Below are 20,507 nucleotides of genomic sequence, written 5' to 3'. Positions count from 1 at the left end.
TTAATATAACTAAGATAGAGATTTTATCACTGCCCTGCTCAGTGTTTATATATAGCCAGGAAAAAGTTCAAAACCTTCTCTTGACCTTTAACCTCTTCCATATGACAACTTATGTCTATCAATCCATGTGCATTTTCATTCTTGCCAGGCTTGACACCATATCCAGACCACAGCATTTTCAGCTTTGGTTTTGTTTTTGTTCAGAGTGTTCCCATTTCCTGTTATTCCTTCTCCCTCATCAAATCTTTCCCAACTTTCCTGACTCAGCTGAAATCCTAACTTATTTACATAGCTTCTCCAAGTTTCCCAGCTCCAATTGATTAATTCTTCAAGGTAAAAGAAATCTCAGAAACTATGTAAATGTGCCTCTTCATTGTACACAAAAAGAAATTGTTAGTCCTAGTTAGAGGCAGTCATGGTTAGAAACAAACCTGTGATTTGAGCCCCTTTGCTTTCCTTCCTGCTTTATCTTGTTGCCTTTCTAACCTGCTTGAAGAAGTGATGGCATTTAAGAGTTATATATTCTCTGTTTGGTGATTAAGGATATACTACCTTGCATTACTGCCGAACTATTTTATCTGTATGTGCTTGTTCTTGCTCTCTATTCTGTAGGCTCTGAAAAATAAGGGACTGTGTATCACATGCCCTTCAGTGGTAAGCAAATTCAAGCAATTGTAAATACTTAGTGCTTGGAAGGCTTGAATGTAGCCTTTAAAATTAGATCTAAAATTCTAATGAGGTCCCTGGTTTGTTTTTTGGTTTTTTTTTTTTGCTAATGTGTTCCACTTGAACATTAAATCATATTTTATTCTTAAAGAATAACAAACTGTTTAGATATTCAGCATTTAGCCAAGTAATGAAGCAAAGGGTATGAAGATTGGATAGTATTAGAAGGTAGAATTCAGATATTTAGGTTAAGAAATAAATCCAAATACCTTAATGCAATTTGCTAATTAAAAGATAATTTCCAAAATAAAATTAAGATGACATGTTTTGCCAAATTGTTGGATTTTCTTCAAAATCATTTTTTATATAGTTGATTAATATTATTGGATTAAGGGGAAATATTAGTATATGCATAGTAATGTCATTATTCCTTTGGTAAATAAAAGAATTTTTTTTCTTCCTATGTCTTGTTTGTAGCCTGTAACACTTGGGGAATCTCCAATAATTAATTAACTAGACAAGCTTTTGAACTATAGAGAGACATACATGAAGTCTAGCTTCTCCTGATATAAAAGAAATTGTCCTTGACCTATAGATACCAACTCCTGATATTGTCTCCTCATTAGGGGCAAACTAAAAATTATCTGTAACATTAACAATATCCAAATATAATAACACAGTAAACAGTTTAAATTTAGGACAGAAAAAATATGTTATCTCTCATTAATTACCACCTTGCTGATGAACAACAGTGATGATCTATGAGTTAATGCAAAGTCAATGGAACAAAAGTTAATTTTTTAAAATGTCATTTACCATCCTGAGAAAGTCTACATGCAACATTACATTTCTCACTTTCTGCAAGTCTTGGAAAGACATAAAATTTTCCTGGTTTCGTCAGCAGTGAAAATGCCTTCACACGGGCCTATAGTTGATGACATTGTAGTGAAAGCTCTCCAAACACTAATTGGAAATTAAAAAAAAAATCTTGACAACACCTCACTACATCATAGTTATGTTTCATCACCTTAGACATTCATTATCACTCACCACATACACATATGTTAATGGGAAAAATTATTTAGAATTGTCTTGTATTGCAGAGTCAAAGTATTTCTCTTTCTCTTTTTTAATCTTGTTAAATTATTTTTGGGTGACTAACAACATGTGATATTGAATTGTAATTTTATATGTGTCTTATTGTGCAGAGCAATATAGATGCCCCCCCCCCCATTTTTAAAGAAATTCTTTAGAGACAGTTCTTCCAAAGAAAAAATTGAAATATTAGGTTTCCTCACAACATTAAGAGAAAGACATTAGGGATGCCTGGGTGGCTCAGTCGGTTAAGTGTCCGACTTTGGCTCAGGTCATGATCTCATGGTTCATGGATTCAAGCCCGCATAAGGTTCTGTCCTGACAGCTCAGAGCCTGGAGGCTGCTTCAGATTCTGTGTCTCCCTCTCTCTCTGACCCTCCCCAACTCGTACTCTGTCTCTGTCTCTGTCTCTCTCTCAGAAAGAAACAAACATTAAAAAAATTTTTAAAAAAGGATGATCCTTTAAAAAAAAAAGACATTATGCACTCTTTTCATATTTATGTGATTTATTAGAAGATCATCACTATCTATATGACTTTAATTTTCTTAGTATTTGAAAAATTATTTCAATTTTTTTTCATCAATGAAATATTAATTGACATTTTAGTTGTTTATGATGATTAATGAAAATTATTGAATGAGGTACATAGAGTACATTTTAATATTTGAGAACAAAGAATAACAACAAGAGAAGAAAATACTGCTTAGTTTGTACAAGGGACTGTAAGGAATTTGGAATATAGTCTACGGCCATACCACCCTGAACGTGCCCGATCTCGTCTGATCTCGGAAGCTAAGCAGGGTCAGGCCTGGTTAGTACTTGAATGGAATATGATAAAGATTTAGTAAACTCCCCTCTGCCTGTTTCTCCACTTTGTAACCCACAAAGAGTTACCCCAGGTCTTCTTGCAAAATTATAAATAAAAAAGAAAGCCTCAATTTGTGTGTGATTTGTAGAATGAGGTTTATAATGACTATAAAATACTAAATACAATGCATACAATAATAAAATTAAATATTAAGTACATACAATATATTGTACATATTAATACAGCCAGTACATTTGGCCACACCATTTTCTGTAGCTTTAGCTTGGGTTCTGTCTTCACAGGATCCTTTATTTTGGATAAGTCTAATATGACTATATTGTATATGGAGACTATCCAAAGGAAATAACTTCTTTGTTCTCCTCATAAAGTTCATATAAAGGATATCCTATAAATGTATGATGTGACATAATACATAATAGTTCTTAGCCAGGCCAATATTCCATCTCTTTCCTACCCATTCATTTGTATAGCCATGAACTTCTGCATGAAAACAGTAGCTACATCAATGGATAGGACTACTGTACTTTCTAGAAATACCTAATTATGCTCCTGAATTCTTCACACTACCTATACAATTATAAATTTGTGACCTGGAAGTAAAAATATGCTGAAGATGTATTATCCTCAGCTATTGATTGTTAACCAAATCACAATAAAATTCCCACACAGTGGTAAATAATGTTCATTGAGTAATATTATATTCATGGCATCTAAGTTAAAAACAAAGAATTCCTCAAGCTTGTAGGAGAAAATAACAGTTTAACCATGGTAACAAATAAACCAGAACTGGTTTTAAACTTATTTAATCAATAAATGATAGTTTGCTTCTTTTAATTCGCTGCTGAAAGCCAACAAACCAGTGATAGCATCATGTCTTCAAGGTTAGTCAATCAGTGGTGGGCTTATTCCAGTGAATAAAAGCCAACATAGACATTAACCCACTCCTACAGCACAAACTGCATTTCTAAGGCTGATGTTAATAACTCTTGCCTCTTGAATTAAGATGTCCTCAAGTTGAGCACTTCTTGAGTATCCTAAAAAAGTTTGGCTATTTGTTTACTGAGTGAGTCTGTGCCTGGCTAACATAAACCCTTATTAATTCAGGATAAAATAGATTACTAATCCTTTTCATTTCTGATATTGAATGGTGTTCTCTCTCTATGACAAAGTGTTAACTAATTTTATTTTTATATTAGCTCCATGAAGTAGATACCATTATTTTCTCCATTTTAGAGAGTAGGGAACTGAGATACAAGGAAGTTAAGAAATTTTCTCAAGGCTACAACTACTCAAGTGTCACGTAGCTGGTAAGAGTCCAAGCAATCTGCCTCAAGCCTAGACTCCTAACAACTTTGCTACACTGCCTCTTACACCTTGTAAAAGAGGCCTAGGAAAGTTCCCACAGTCTCTCACAGACTAGAAGAAAGAAGCAAAGTTTCAGAAAAATGACTGCAGTGTTTTTCCCCTTCACTTTTATCAGTTTGAAGCAAGAGTGATTTATGAGGATGTGAATAAAAAGTGAAGCACTTTAAAGTATTATTTGGGGGATTGTAAAATATGAAATCATCAAAATATGGATTATGTGTGTCTGAAGAACTACTTGGTGAATAACCTTCTACTCCATTTGTGAACCGTTTTCTTTCTTGTTATTTATTTGTTTGTTTATTTTTTAGGAAAAAAAAATCTCCTGTGGTTGCTGCTGCCAGACACAACCCATAATTCTCATCTGCTTTTCTTTTGGGGCAGTTTGGCTGGAAGTATGCAGTACCCAAGTACCAGTTTGACCCAAAATTATATAGGCTAAACAGTACTTCCTCAGTGGAGAAGTGAAAACTTATTAAAAGAGGCCAGGGAGTTTGTTTGGTGCTTCATGATTAGGTGATTAGTAATGAAATTATTATTAGTATGTACAAAAGTATTACTAAAAGGTTCTTGGTGGTAGGTGCATCATATTAAGCAGTTACTAATGCAAAAAAACCCCCCAACATATAATTAAAGAATGGATGGGTATGATTAATGTGAGTTCCTCCAGTAAGCACCAAAATATTAAAATTAAAACAGCAATTGTTAACAAAGAACTCTTAAAACTAGACAGTAAGAAACAAAACAAAACAGAAAACAAGCCAATTAAAAAATGGGCAAGAATATAAACAGACACTTCACCAAACAAGATATACAGATGGCAAAAGGCATATTAAAAGATGCTTAATATATTTGTCATTAGGGAATTAAACAAAAAAAACTACTCAGTGTCTTGCATTCAAGAAAGATCTGATTGATTTTATCGTTTCATGTGTTTCTAAAAGGTATCTTCCCTTACCTAACTCTGGGCTGGATTTTATGATCCCCAAGTGATTAAGATTATTACACCTTTTTTTGGTATATAAATGCTTTTACAGACTACTGCACACATCATAGGTGTGTGATAAATTTTGGTTCAAAATATATCTTTTGTAAAAAAACATATACAGTAGTATACAGTAGTAATTTTTTTTTTGAGGCAGAGATCACAAGCAGGAAAGGGGCAGAGAGAGAGTGAGAGAGAGAATCTCAAGCAGGGTCTACCCTAGTGCAGAACCCAATGTGTAGCTCAAACTCAAGAACTGTGAGATTGTGACCTGAGCCGAAGTGAAGAGTTGGATGCTTAACCATCCAGGCATCCCATACAGTAGTAACTTTTTATTCATTATGAAAATCTCCGACTTTAGTTGGTTTACTTCATTTACATCTAATGTAATTACGAATATAGTTGGGTTTCAGTCAGCCTTTGCTGTCTGTCCCTCTATTTTATCTTTTCCTGCTTTTTGTGTAAATTGATATTTTTTTGTATTGTTTTCTTATTTAAAACTTTTTAGCCAGTGGGTGCTCTAAGCATTACAATATGCATTCTTAACTACAGTGTGTTTAGAATAATATTATGCCAATTATTAAAAATATAAATACCTAACAATAATATGTTCTATTTATTTTCATCCATTGTATTATGTAGTCATATATTTTACTTCTACATACTTTATAAACCCCACAATAAAATGTTACTGTTTTTGATTAAATAGTAACTGTCCTTTAAAAAAAAATAGAGTATTTAAAAAAAATGGTTAACTACGTATTTATCATTTCATGTTATTCATTCTTTCTGTAAGTACAAATTTCCATATTGTATCATGTTTTTTTCCTTTCTCCAGTGTTGTAACATAGCTTTCCTAGAAGCAAATACTGTTAAGCTTTTGTTTATCTAAAAATGTTGGCCAGGAGGAGGTTAAACTTTCACTCTTCACAGAGGACATGATACTCTATTTGGAAAACCCAAAAGATTCCACCAAAAAACTGCTAGCTCTGATTCATGAATTCAGCAAAGTTGCAGGATGTAAAATCAATGCACAGAAATCAGTTGCATTCCTATACACCAACAATGAAGTGACAGAAAGAGAAATCAAGGAATCGGTCCCATTTACAGTTGCACAAAAAGCCATAAAATACCTAGGAATAAATCTAACCAAAGAGGTGAAAAATCTGTACACTTAAAACTATAGAAAGCCTATGAAAGAAATTGAAGAAGACACAAAAAAATGGAAAAAGATTCCATGCTCCTGGATAGGAAGAATATTGTTAAAATGTCGATACTACCCAAAGCAGTCTACATATTCAGTGCAATCCCTATCAAAGTAACACCAGCTTTCTTCACAGAGCTAGAACAAATAATCCTGAAATTTGTATGGAACCAGAAAAGACCCCAAATAGCCAAAGCAATCTTGAAAAAGAAAACCAAAGCAGGAGACATCACAATCCCAGACTTCAGCCTATGCTACAAAGCTATAATCATCAAGACAGTATGGTACTGGCATAAGAGCAGACACTCAGATCAACGGAACAGAATAGAGAACCCAGAAATGGACCCACAAACGTATGGCCAATTAATCTTTGACAAAGCAGGAAAGAATATCCAATGGAATAAAGACAGTCTCTTCAGCAAGTGGTGCTGGGAAAACTGGACAGAGACATGCAGAAGAATGAACCTGGACCACGTTCTTACACCATACACAAAAATAAACTCAAAATGGATGAAAAACCTAAATGTAAGACAGGAAGCCACCAAAATCCTAGAGGAGAAAGCAGGCAAAAACCTCTTTGATCTTGGCCACAACAACTTGTTACTCAACACGTCTCTGGAGAAAAGGGAAACAAAAGCAAAAATGAACTACTGGGACCTCATCAAAATAAAAAGCTTCTGCACAGTGAAAGAAAATATCAATAAAACTATAAGGCAACAGACAGAATGGGAGAAGATATTTGCAAATGACTTATCAGATAAAGGGTTACTATCCAAAATCTAGAAAGAACTTATCAAACTCAACACCCAAAAAAACAAATAATCCAGTGAAGAAATGGGTGAAAGACATGAATAGACACTTCTCCAAGGAAGACATCCAGATGGCCAACCGACACATGAAAAAATGCTCAACATCACTCATCATCAGGGAAATACAAATCAAAACCACAATGAGATACCACCTCACAGAATGGCTAACATTAACAACTCAGGCAACAACAGATGATGGCGAGGATGTGGAGAAAGAGGATCTCTGTTGCACTGTTGGTGGCAATGCAAGCTGGTGCAGCCACTCTGGAAAACAGTATGGAGGTTCCTCAAAAAACTAAAAATAAAACTACCCTACGACCCAGGAATTGCACTACTAGACATTTATCCAAGGGATACAGGTGTGCTGTTTCAAAGGGACACATGCACCCCCATGTTTATAACAGCACTATCAACAATAGCCAAAGTATGGAAAGAGCCCAAATGTCCATCAATGGATGAATGGATAAAGAAGGTGTGGTATATATATACAATGGAGTATTACTCAGCAATCAAAAAGAATGAAATCTTGTCATTTGCAACTATGTGGATGGAACTGGAGGGTATTATGCTAAGCGAAATTAGTCAGAGAAAGATAAAAATCATATGACTTCGCTCATATGAGGACCTTAAGAGAAAAAACAGATGAACATAAGGGAAGGGAAACAAAAATAATATAAAAACAGGGAGGGGGATAAAACAGAAGAGACTCATAAATATGGAGAACAAACTGAGGGTTGCTGGAGGGGTTGTGGGAGAGGGGATGGGCTAAATGGGTAAGGGGCATTAAGGAATCTGCTCCTGAAATCATTGTTTCACTATATGCTAACTAATTTGGATGTAAATTTTGAAAAATAAAAAATAAAATTAAAAAAAATCTTTATTCTGCATATTTGAAGAACATTTTCACTGGATATAGAAATTGGGTTTGCTTGCCATAATTTAAAGATAACACTTATTTTGGGGGCTCCATTGTTTCTGATTAGATTCATCATTATTCTTATACATGGGATGTCTTTCTTCTCTAGCTACTTTTTTCCCCCTCTAACTTCTTTTTATTTTTTAAATTTAAATCCATTTTATAGTCCAATCTATTTAAATCCATTATATAGTCCAATAATGATTTCAGGAATAGGATTTAGTGATTCATCACTTACATATAACACCCAGTGCTCATCCCAAAAAGTGTTCTCATTAATACTTCTTGCCCATTTAGCCTGTCCCCCGAGCCAGTATTCCTCCAGCAACCTTCAGTTTGTTCTCTGTATTTAAGAGTCTCTTATGGTTTGTTTCCCTCTCTGTTTTTATATTATTTTTGCTTCCTTTCCCTTATGTTCATCTGTTTCATATCTTAAATTCCACATATGAGTTAAATCATATGATATTTGTCTTTCTCTGACTTATTTTGCTTAGCATAATACACTCTACTTTCCATCCACATTGTTGGAAATGGCAAGGTTTCGTTGTTTTTGATTGCCAAATACTATTCCATTGTGTGTGTGTGTGTGTGTGTGTGTGTGTGTGTGTGTGTGTGTGTGTGTCTTTATCCATTCATCAGTTGTTGGACATTTGGGCTCTTTTGACATTTTGGCTATTGTTGATCATGGTGCTGTAAACATTGGGGTGCATGTGCCCCTTTGAATCAGCATTTTTGTATCCTTTGGATAAATACCTACTAGTGAAATTGCTGGGTTGTGGGGTACTTTAGTTTTAATTTTCTGAGGAACCTCTGTGCTGTTTTCCACAGTGGCTGCACCAGTTTGCATTCCCACCAGCAATGCAAAAGGGTTCCCCTTTCTCCACATCCTCGCCAATATCTCTTGTTGCCTGAGTTGTTAATGTTAGCCATTCTGACAAGTGTGAGGTGGTATCTCATTGTGGTTTTGATTTGTATTTCCCTGATGATGAGTAATGTTGAACATTTTTTCATGTGTCTGTTAGCCATCTGGATGTCTTCTTTGGAGAAATGTCTATTTATGTCTTTTGTCCATTTCTTCACTGGATTATTTGGTTTTTGGGTGATTGAGTTTGATAAGTTCTTTATAGATTTTGGATAGTAACCCTTTATCTGATATGTCATTTGCAAATATCTTCTCCCATTCTGTCGGTTGCCTTTTAGTTTTGCTGATTGTTTCCTTCGTTGTGCAGGAGTTTTTTATTTTGATGAGGTCCCAATAGTTCATTTTTGCTTTTGTTTCCCTTGCCTCCGGAGAGAAGTCAAGAAGTTGCTGTGGCTGAGGTCAGAGAGGTTTTTGCCTGTTTTCTCCTCTAGGATTTTGATGGATTTCTGTCTTATATTTAGCTTGCTTCATCCATTTTGAGTTTATTTTTGTGTATAGTGTAAGAAAGTGGTCCAGGTTCATTCTTCTGTGTGTCACTGTCCAGTTTTCCCAACACCACTTGCTGAAGAGACTGTCTTTTCTCCACTGGATATTCTTTCCTGCTTTGTCAAAGATTAGTGGGCCATACGTTTGTGGGTCCATTTCTGGGTTCTGTATTCTATTGATCTAAGTGTCTGGGTTTTTTTATGAGTACCATACTGTGTTGATGATTACAGCTTTCTAATACAGCTTGAAGTCCAGAATTGTGATGCTTCCTGCTTTGGTTTTCTTTTTCATGATTTCTTTGGCTATTTGGGGTCTTTTCTAGTTCCACACAAATTTTAGGATTATTTGTTCTATCTCTGTGAAGAATGCTGGTGTTATTTCGACAGGGATTGTCTTGAATATGTAGATTGCTTTGGGTAGTATCGACATTTTAACAATATTTGTTCTTCAAGTCCATGAGCATGGAATGTTTTTCTTTCTTGTGTGTGTGTGGTCTTCAATTTATTTCATAAGCTTTCTGTAGTTTTCAATGTATATATTTTTCACCTCTTTGGTTAGGTTTATTCCTAGGTATTTTATGATTTTTGGTGCAATTGTAAATGGGATAAATTCATTGATTTCTTTTTCTGCTGCTTCATTATTGGTGTATAGGAATGGAACTGATTTCTGTGAATTTTTTAATATCCTGTGACTTTGCTGAGTTCATGGATCAGTTCCAGCAGTTTCTTGGTGGAATCTTTTGGGTTTTCCATATAAAGTATCATGTTGTCTGTGAAAGTTTGATTTTCTCTTTGCTGATTTGGATGACTTTTATTCCTTTGTGTTGTCTGATTGCTGAGGCTAGGACTTCCAACACTATGTTGAATAACAGTGGTGAGGGTGGACATTCTTGTCATGTTCCTGACCTTAGGGGGAAAGTACTCAGGTTTTTTCTCACTAAGGATGATATTAGCAGTGGGTCTTTTGTATATGGCTTTTATGATCTTGAGATATGATCCTTCTATCCCTACTTTATTCAAGGTTTTTGTCAAGAAAGGATGTTGCATTTTGTCAGTGCTTTCTGTGGTTCTTATTCTTTCTTTTATTAATGTGATGTATCACATTGATTTTCAGACATTGAACCAGCCCTGCATCCCAGGAATAAACCCCACTTGATTGTGGTGAATGATTTTTTAATGTATTGTTGTATCTGGTTTGCTAGTATCTTACTGAGAATTTTTGCATCCATGTTCGTAAGGGAGATTGGTCTGTAGGTCTCCTTTTTAGTCTTTGTCTGACTTTGGAATCAAGGTAATGCTGACCTAGTAGAATTAGTTTGGAAGTTTCCCTTCTATTTCTGTTTTTTGGAACAGCTTCAAAAGAGTAGGTGTTAACTCTTCTTTAAATGTTTGGGAGAATTCCCCTGGAAAGTCATCCAGCCCTGGACTCTTGTTTTTGGGGGGATTTTTGATTACTGATTCAATGTCTTTACTGGCTATGGGTCTGTTCAAATTTTCTACTTCTTCTTGTTTCAGTTTTGGTAGTTTATATGTTTCTAGGATTTGTCCATTTCTTTCAGATTGCCTAATTTCTTGGCATAAAATTGCTCATAGTATTCTCTTATTATTGTTTGTATTTCTGTTGTGTTGGTTGTGATCTCTCCTTTTCATTCATGATTTTATTTATTTGCGTTCTTTCCTTTTTGATCCGTCTGGCTAGGAGTGTATCAATTTTGTTAATTCTTTCAAAGAACCCCCTCCTGGTTTCATTGAGATGTTCTTTTTTTTATTTCAGTATCATTGATTTCTGCTCTAATATTTATTATTTCCCTTCTTCTGCTGGTTTGGAGCTTTATATCCTGTTATTTTTCCAGCTCTTTAAGGTATAAGGCTAGGTTGTGTATCTGTGACCTTCCTTGCTTCTTTAGAAAGGCCTGGATTGCTATCCACTTCCCTCTTTTGACCACCTTTGCTGCATCCCAGAGGTTTGGGCTGTTGTGTTTTCATTTTCATTGGCTTCAATGTACTTTTTAATTTCCTCTTTAATTTCTTGATTAACCATTCATTCTACTAAGATGTTCTTTAATCTCCAACTATTCATGATCTTTCCAAATTTTTTCTTCTGGTTGATTTCAAGTTTCATAGCTTTATGGTCTGAAAACATACAAGTTATGATCATGATCTTTTTGTACTTGTTGAGGACTGATTTTTGTACCCTTATGTGATCTGTTGTGGAGAATGTTCCTTATGCACTCAAGAAGAATGTGTATTCTGCTGCTTTTTCATGAAATGTTCTGAATACATCTGTTAAGTTCGTCCAGTCCAGTGTGTCATTGAAAGCCATTTTTTTCTTGTTGATTTTCTGTTTAGATGATCTGTCCTTTGCTATGAGTGGGGTGTTGAAATCTCCTACTATTATAGTATTATTAACAATGAATTTCTTTATGTCTCTGATTAATTGATTTATATATTTGGGTTCTTCCACATTTGGGATATATAAATATTTATAATTACAGATCTTCTTAGTGGATAGACCCCTTAATTTTGATATAATGCCCTTTTTCATCTCCTGTTACAGTTTTTGTTTTATAGTCTAGATTGTCTGATATAAGTATGGCTACTCCGGCTTCCTTTTGATGACTATTAACATGATATTTAGTTCTCCATCCCCTTAATTTCAATCTGCATGTCTTTAGGTCTAAAATGGGTCTCCTTTGGGGCGCCTTAGTGGCTCAGTTGGTTGAGCAACTTTGGCTCAGGTCATGATCTCACAGTTTGTAAGTTCGAGCCCTGCATCGGGCTCTGTGCTGACAGCTCAGAGCTTGGAGCCTGCTTTGGATTCTGTCTCCTTCTCTCTCTGTTCCTCCCCACTTGTGCTGTCTCTCTGCCTCTCAAAAATAAATACATGTAAAATGGGTCTCCTTTAAGCAGCATGTAGATGGGTCTTCTTTTCTTATCTATTCTGATACCCCATATCTTTTGTTTGGAGTGTTTAGTCCATTGATATTTAGAGTGAGCACTGAAAGATATGAATTTAGTGCCATTTTGGTACCTGTGGAGTTGGTGTTTCTGTTGATTATCTCTGGCCCTTTCAAGTCTTTTTGTTTTGTTTTGTTTTGTTTTGGTCTTTTTTGTTTAAAACAATCTTTTCTCCAAAGAGTCCCCCTTAAAACATCTTGCAGGGCTGGTTTAATGGTCACAAATTCCTTTAGTTTTTGTCTGGGAAACTCTTTATCTCTCCTTCTGTTTTGAATGACAGCCTCTGGATAAAGAATTCTTGGTTGCATATTTTTTTGTGATTCAGCACATTGAATATATCCACTCCTTTCTGGCCTGCCAAGTTTCTGTGGATAGGTCTATTGTGAACCTGATCTGCCTTCCCTTATAGGTTAAGGACTTTTTTTTCCCCCTTGCTGCTTTCATATATCTTTCCTTGTCTGTATTTTGTGAATTTAACTATGATATGCCTTGTTTATGGATTTTTTTTTGTTTAATCTAATGGGAGTTCTCTGTGCTTCTTGGATTTTTATGTGTGTGTCCTTCCCCAGATAAGAAAGTTTTTCACTATAATTTGCTCACAATAAAACTTCTGCCCCTTTTTCTCTCTGTTCATCTTTTGGAACTCCTGTGATTTGGATGTTATTCCTTTGTAATAAGTCTTTGTATCATGCTCTTTTGTCTTAGTTTCCATCTTTTTCTGCTTCATTATTCTACATAATTTTGTTTCTTATATCATGGATTCACCTCTTTGCTTTAGGATTCGTCCATCCTTGCCATCGTGGTTTCCATTCAGTATTGCATCTCAGTTATAACATTTTTTATTTGTCCTGACTAGGTATTACTTTTTTATCTCCACAGAAAGGGATTCTATGCTTTCTTCAACCCCAGCTAGTATTCTTATTATTGTGGTTCTAAATTCTAGTTCAGACATCTTGCTTATATCTGTGTTGATTAAGCCCCTGGCTGTCATTTCTTCATGTAGTTTTTTTTGGGGTGAATTCTTTCATTTTGTCATTTTGGAGGAAGATAAAAATTAATAAAATAAAAAATACAAATTAACAAAACAAAAAATCAAATAAAGGAAGCTAGATCCCAACTGTGTTTTGGTTTGCTTGTTGAAAAAAACTTGATAGAGAAAAAAGAGAAAGAAAAGCAGGAAAAGAAAAAAAAAAAGGTTAAGAAAAAGATTAAAAATTAAAACTGTATAATAAAATGGAATAAAATGAAATAACAAAAACGAAGTAGAATAAAAATTTTTAAAAATAAAAATAAAGTAAAAAGTAAAAGAAATAATTTTAAAAATTAAAAGAAAATAAAAGTTATTTTTTCTTTCTGTATTGAAGAAAAAGAAAAGAAAGGGTAAAAAAAAGCAATTTAAACAAAGTCAGAAGCCAAAAAAAAAAAAAGACTAATAAATGAATCAGCAAACAGAATGAAACCTGAATGAAGTTACATACCGTTTCCCCTATAACTGAATCTGTGCAGCGCTTTATAGTTTGTGCACTAAGTAGGAGGAAGACTTGTGCTGGTCTTCTAAAGGGATGTGCTTGGAGGGCCAAGTTGGGCCTGGTTTGGTGTAATGGCTCCATTCTCCACTAGGTGTGGCACTACTTAGCTTACTGGGCTGGATCTGTGTGTGTATGCACATGCCGATGCAAGGGAGTGGTGGAAATGGCTTCATGCAGCTCCTTAGTCTCTGGTACAGGGACTTGGAACTCTTACTGACCCCATGGTCAAGCATCCGTTCTTTGCCTTAGGTCTCTGTCCACTCCCCCCCTTTGCCCTGTACATGCTCAAGCCATCCACCTGCCAGGCGACATCTCCCTCCAAAGTTTCATCTCAGATGGGGTTGTGTTTCAAAACCCCACACTTTAGAGATCCCTGTGGCTTGGACCCCCGTCAACTCTCTGGGGAAGAGTCTCACTGAGCAATGGCGGGGTGCCAGCTTGCCCCAGGGAACATTTGTACGATCACACAGTGGCAGAGATTCAGAGAGTATGACAAATCACAACACACAGCCAGCACCAGGTTTCACCACACTCTGGTGTCTTTGTCCCAATACCAGCAAACGTGGCTGCTCTCTGGGGTCTGTGGGGACGTTTGCCTATAGGGAGGCCATATGACCTCTACCAAATACTCTCCAAGCAGGGGAACTGTTTCTCCCTGTGTGGCACTTGGACCCCTTAGACCCCACTGCCTGCTTCTGGGGATTCACCTTGCTTCCTCACCAGAGCACTACCAGACACTGAGCTCTGAAACTTCAGACTCTGGGATCCACTCTTTATAGAATCCTGATGGTATTGAACCCTCTCCTTTATTCCTGTCAATGGTTTTAGGGAACACATTTCTTGTTCAGTCCCCTGCAAGTGTTTTCACTCTTTCTCTCCAACTACTTTCAGGGGAGTGTTTTTCCTGCACTCTCTCAATGTGCTGCACTCTCCCCCTTTTTCTGTCCTCTCTCTGCAGAAAGAGCTCCCTACCTTCCGTGGCTTTTCTCTCCCCCAGGTCAACTCTCTGCACCATGTACCTGCTGAGTTCTGTCCTTCAAGTTATACAGATTATTCTGTTAATCCTTAGATCAATTTCCTAGGTGTACAAAATGGTTTGGTGCTGATCTAGCTGCATTTCAGGATGAGACAAGCTGAGGGTCTCCCATGCTGCTCCGCCATCTTAACTCCTCCTCTTTTCTCTAGCTACTTTTATAATTTTTTTCATGTTTGGTTTTTATTATTTGGCAGTGATACATCTAGCTGTAGTTTTCTTTGAATTTATAAGGTTTGGATTCATTGATTAATATTGTCCCACAGGTTACTGAAACTATTCTTTTTTTGTTTATCATCTTTCTGCACCATGATTTTCAGATCAGGTAATTTCTTTTAATCTGTCTTAAAAATCAATAATAATTTCTTCAGTTTCCAATATACTGTTAAGGCTGTCCAGTGATTGTATTTTTCATTTCAGATATGGTACTGTGAATTCTAAAAATCTCTGTTTGCATTACTGAGCTGTTGACTCATATATCTACCTTTACTTTTAAGACCTTGGACATATTCATAAAATAGTTTTAAAGTCTTTGTGAATTTCACATTTTCTGAGTCATCTTCTGTGTTTTTTATTGACTGTGTTTTTCCCCTTAATTTAAGAGCCATTTTGCTGTTTCTTCACATATCTAGTAAGTTTTAAATGTATGTTGGTCATTGTTAATGGTACATTGGAGGGAGACTGAATTTTGCTGTTTTCCTTTAAATGCTGCTTAATTTTGTCCTAGGAGGCAGTTATATTACCATTAGGGTATTCTTGATTTTGTCAGGCTTAGTTTTATGCTATGTTAGGATGTGTATGTTTTTCTTTTTCTTAGTCCTAGGGACATGGCCCTTACTCTAGAGTACAGCTTTTGATCCTGAGGCATAGTCTTATGATTGTCTCAACTGATGCTTTAAGTGTCCAGTAAGACCTCATCATTCTCTGGATGGTCCTAAACTATAAATTTTCCATCTCTTCATAATTGTCATATTTCCATTTAACTCTTAGTTTCAGAACAGACTCTGAGGCTATGTGTGGTCTTGTGTTAGGGGTCAGCTAAGAACACACCTAGTCCTAAGTCAATGACATGTGAAAAACCCTCAGTCAGACTTCTGAGGTTCTCCTTTACAGTATCTGCCTCTCTGAAGCCCTGTCCTGCAAATTCAGTCATTTCAGTAGCCCTGTCATTCTGCCTGCTCTACTCAGCAAGACTAGTCTCTTTACATGGGCATCACCTTCTTGCACTATTGGCTTAAAAAGTGCTCCCAGGAAGGGGCGCCTGGGTGGCGCAGTCGGTTAAGCGTCCGACTTCAGCCAGGTCACGATCTCGCGGTCTGTGAGTTCGAGCCCCGCGTCAGGCTCTGGGCTGATGGCTCGGAGCCTGGAGCCTGTTTCCAATTCTGTGTGTCTCCCTCTCTCTCTGCCCCTTCCCCGTTCATGCTCTGTCTCTCTCTGTCCCAAAAATAAATTAAAAAAACGTTGAAAAAAAAAAAAAAAGTGCTCCCAGGTAGAAGGTCTGACCACTCACATGGGTAGGTAAATCTTAAAGGCGCATTTTCAATGTAACTATACCTGAAATAAGTAAGTAAATACGACAGACTATACCTTAATGATGAAAGTCCAATGATATGCAAACCTTTGATAAAAACATGCCACCACCAGCATGTTTGATGATCTCTCCATTGTGAAATGGACTTAAGTTTTAGGTTTGATAAATTAATTTTGCTCTCTTGGTGTTGGCATATGATTATAAGGTACAGGTAGATAAAATTCAACACAGGTGATAAAGCCCTATGCATTTGGTAAGGTAAATTTAATAGAGGAATTTTTGAAAATTTAAACTGATGCCAGAAAATAGGGACCCAAGAAAATATAAAAAAGTTAGAGATATAAGAGAAAACAATCCTTGCATATAATTTCCTATTGTTGGGGAAGAAGAATTTCCTATGCCCTTTAATATCCTTCTGGCTGGACTTAGAATCAAATTGGCATGAGACAGATTAACAGACAGTCAAGAAACATGATGCTTATATGAGCTAAGGAGATGGGTAGCGGTCTGAGGATACAAAGGGGAGAGAGATCCTTAGCCAGAAGATAAAAGGAGATGTTTGTAAAACAAAGATGCCCTATTCAGGTAACTTTCCTAGGTAAAGAGGAATCTCTGTTAATAGCTTTCTTCTTGATAAAGCAGGCAATTGAGGGGAAAGTAAGGAGCTTTTTTCAAATCTACTGGGTTTGGATTGCTTCTAACTCAAAATAATGTTCATGCCAAAGTGGCCCAACTTGGCATGGCCTGCCCTTGGCCTCTACACTATCACACTATCCAACTCAGCTACTAAGGAGTTGAGATCTTCCTAGTACCTAAGTGAAAGTTAATTGAAAACTAAAATACTTAATTTTTAAAAGTGTTTTTATTATTTTAGAGTGATCAGGAATGCTATGGGGATTCCCATGGGTTTTACAGAGGTAGGAAAATGACCATTTCCATAGAATGAGTTTGAGATGGAAATACTGGGAGACAAAAATTTATTGGTAATTGTACCCCCAGATCCCTGCTTACTCAATGTAAATATTATATAAGAAATCACTAGATGGCTGCTATAATGTAATTTTATTGAAGGTATTAATGGTAGTCATGGTAGTAGTAGTAGGGGTCATGGTAATAATATTCCATGAGCTTAGTTGATATTTCTAAGGAGGAGATTAAAGGACGAACTGAAAATTCTAAAAACAATAACATTGATGTATTTTTCAAATAAAATGATTTTCTAGTTTCTTTTTCATAATACCTCAATGACATCTTCACAGATTTTAATGTTTTATAAAATATTAGATTTTCCCTTGATATTATTTGCCTTTCCTTGATATGGTTTGAAGATGACATGGAATGGGTTGCTCAGTCTCACCTTTTTGGAGGGACTGTGTAATGCTTACATTTTCTGTGTCCCCACCCTACTTCTCCATTCATCCTTTAACAATTGTAGGTAAATTGGTATTGTCTCCTGAGATTGCTCTCTCTCAAGCCCATTCTGAAATCTATTATTGACCACAATACTTTTCTAATGGAAACCAATGGCCATTCATAACTGATAAGTGTTAATGCTCAAGATGGACTCCTTTTCTGTATAAAGGCCAACTGATCATTGTAGTTCATGCGTTAATTAGCCAGTTTGCTAGTAAACAAGGAAATACATACTTTCAAAGTCCTTTGCTTTTAAATAGTTACAAATTCATGGATTTGGAAAGTTCTCTTCAGGAGAACCAAGGTCTGCCAACTTTTATATTTTTTCATCAGGAAAATAGGGCCAAAGATGTTATGAGGAAACTATAAATATAATTTTCATGTTATATTGAAATGTCAATTGAAGTAAATAATCGAGAAATCTCAAGTAAGCTGTATTTTCATAAATGCTTAAAAGCACAGGAAAATGCTTTTTATTATCTTTTTCTTTTAAATAATGGAACATATTACACCTACAGGGTGAACATTCATTAGGGTTGAAAAATACAGGAACCATAGACATTAGTGCCTCCTTTATTTCTTCTTCCTTCTGGATATTCTTTTCAGTTGTTAGTTTTTGTAAAGTAAAAAACCTGGTAAGAACATATAAGTATTCATTAGATATCTGGAGGAGTAAACACAAAGAAATAAGTTTTCAATGAATGCAAATTAGTAAGTGTTATTGTTGTTTTCTTTATTTCACTCTAAGGAACCCACACCACTGAACAAGTTTTAAGTGCCATTTATCTTCATGTATCAGCCTCAAACCAGAAATTAAAAAAGAAAATCCAATCTGACTGACAGGTATGATCAGTAATAACAGGTTTACTTTGATTTTAATTTCACATTAGAAAGATATATCCTTCACTTGATGCCTTCTTGTACTTTGTACTCCATGTTAAAACAGGAACAATGCAAGCACTTTTAGGGATACAGAAGTATGCTGTGTTTTTTATTCTATTTGGTATGGTTTCTGTATTCATAACTGAAACCTTTGCTAGTATTTCCATGTGTTCTATCATCTAAAGGGTTTAGTCTTCTGCCTGTTCCATTTCTCATATTCCGTTGGCCTTTCTGGTTATTTCAGAAAAACAACCACCAACTTTGCCATTGCCTGGGAGGGTTTAGAGCAAAACTCTTGAGGTCAAATCTCTGATTTACTACCTGGCCTATTCATGTTACATCTTCGAATCTCAGTTTTCATATTTATAAAATGGTGAATAATCATTATAATAATTATTATCTCCAGGGACCATGGAAAGATGTAGTTGATAATGGATACTTATATAAAACATTCAACATAGCACATAATGAAATTATAAGAAATGGTAGCCTCTTTGTTTCTCATAAACATCTAAAAGGTTGTTGAACCTCTTCTCTATTCCACATGTTCTACATTCATAATGACATTGACAAATAGGTAGTTTTTGATGAAGTTTTGGGGTGATGGTGGGGGGTGTCCAGAGCCGACGGCCAAGAAAGAATTCTTGAAAATGTCTTTGGTGCAAAAAGGTGATTTTATTAAAGCATGGGGACAGGACCCATGGGCAGGAAGAGCTGCACTAGAGTTGTGACGGGTAACTCATTATATACCCTCAGGTTGGGAGGAGGGTAGGGACAGTGTAAGTCTCTAAGGAATTTTGGAATCAAGGTTTCCAGGACCTTGAGGGCCTAGCTGTTGCTAGGAAAATGCCATTTATTACTGTTTGGTAAAACCTCAGTCATGAGACCCTTTGGATGTATATCAGGGGGCCATAAGCTTGCAGTATGATTGCCAGAATATATCTTGGGGGAGTTGAGATAAAGGAAGTTTCCAAAGAAATTTTCATATGTTAATGTAGATTTACAGGTTCCTGGGGGATCAGGATGATGTTAAGCTAAGATTCCCTTTTGCCCCTGGCAAAGTGTCATCATTGAGGCAGCTGAGCTCCTAGAGGGAGGTCACTCTGCCTGTTTCAAGTACTTGTCAGTGGGCTGTAGGCAGTAAGGGAATTTAATTTTTCATTTGCCTTTGCTTCCTGCATCACCATGGCAAACACTTAAATCACCTTACATCTTGATGAGGGTGATCTTCAGGCTCCAAGAAATGGAGTCTATAGATTTCTGGAGATTAGGCTATGGATAAGATTGCCTTTTTCTTACAGTTTACTAAATTATCTATAAACTGAAGGAGACTCCCGGCCTGGATCACTGTGATCTCTATCAGTCAACCGTTTGCTTTCTTTCCTTTCCTCTGTTCTTGGGCAGCCAGGAGTGTCCAAGGAATATCACACATATCTCAAGGGGTGGGGGTGGGGGGCGCAGGGGGGGTATGGTGCTATTAGCCTGTACTTTGCCCTCAGGTTGCCCCACGCTCCCTCATCAGTTTTTATTTACATGAAAAGCATCTCTTAAAATTCCCCACTCCACTTAAACATCCATTTGTCATATAAACAGATATGGTCATCAACATGTAAGAAGGCATCTTTTCAAGTTTGTGAAAGAAACAGGATTTAAATTTCCAACTTATGATTTAACAATTTAATATTTTAAGATATGCCTTTACATAGCAAAATTGGCACTTACTGGATAGCAGCTAATAACACTATTTTGAATAAGATATCCAGGATATGCAGATCTTTACAAGCCTGAAAAACTAAACTGTAACTACCAAATGGAATTTTTTACTGTCATTGATTTACATGGTTATAAAGCCAGCAAGAAAAAAACTACCAAATTATGACTGTGTAG

General features: G+C 36.1%; 1 long non-coding RNA gene across 1 annotated transcript in view; it reads right to left on the bottom strand.

Annotated features, from left to right (window-relative positions):
• Positions 1 to 18,171: 18,171 nt before the first annotated feature.
• Positions 18,172 to 20,507, bottom strand: part of LOC131504327 (uncharacterized) — a 28,730-nt gene continuing 26,394 nt past the window's right edge. Inside the window, exon 4 of the long non-coding RNA XR_009257920.1 lies at positions 18,172 to 18,370. This is a non-coding gene — a long non-coding RNA (uncharacterized LOC131504327). The remainder of the gene's footprint in view (positions 18,371 to 20,507) is intronic.

This window comes from Neofelis nebulosa, chromosome 2 (assembly GCF_028018385.1).
Source record: "Neofelis nebulosa isolate mNeoNeb1 chromosome 2, mNeoNeb1.pri, whole genome shotgun sequence".
Lineage (NCBI taxonomy): Eukaryota > Metazoa > Chordata > Mammalia > Carnivora > Felidae > Neofelis > Neofelis nebulosa.
This window is presented reverse-complemented; position numbering and strand designations above follow the sequence as displayed.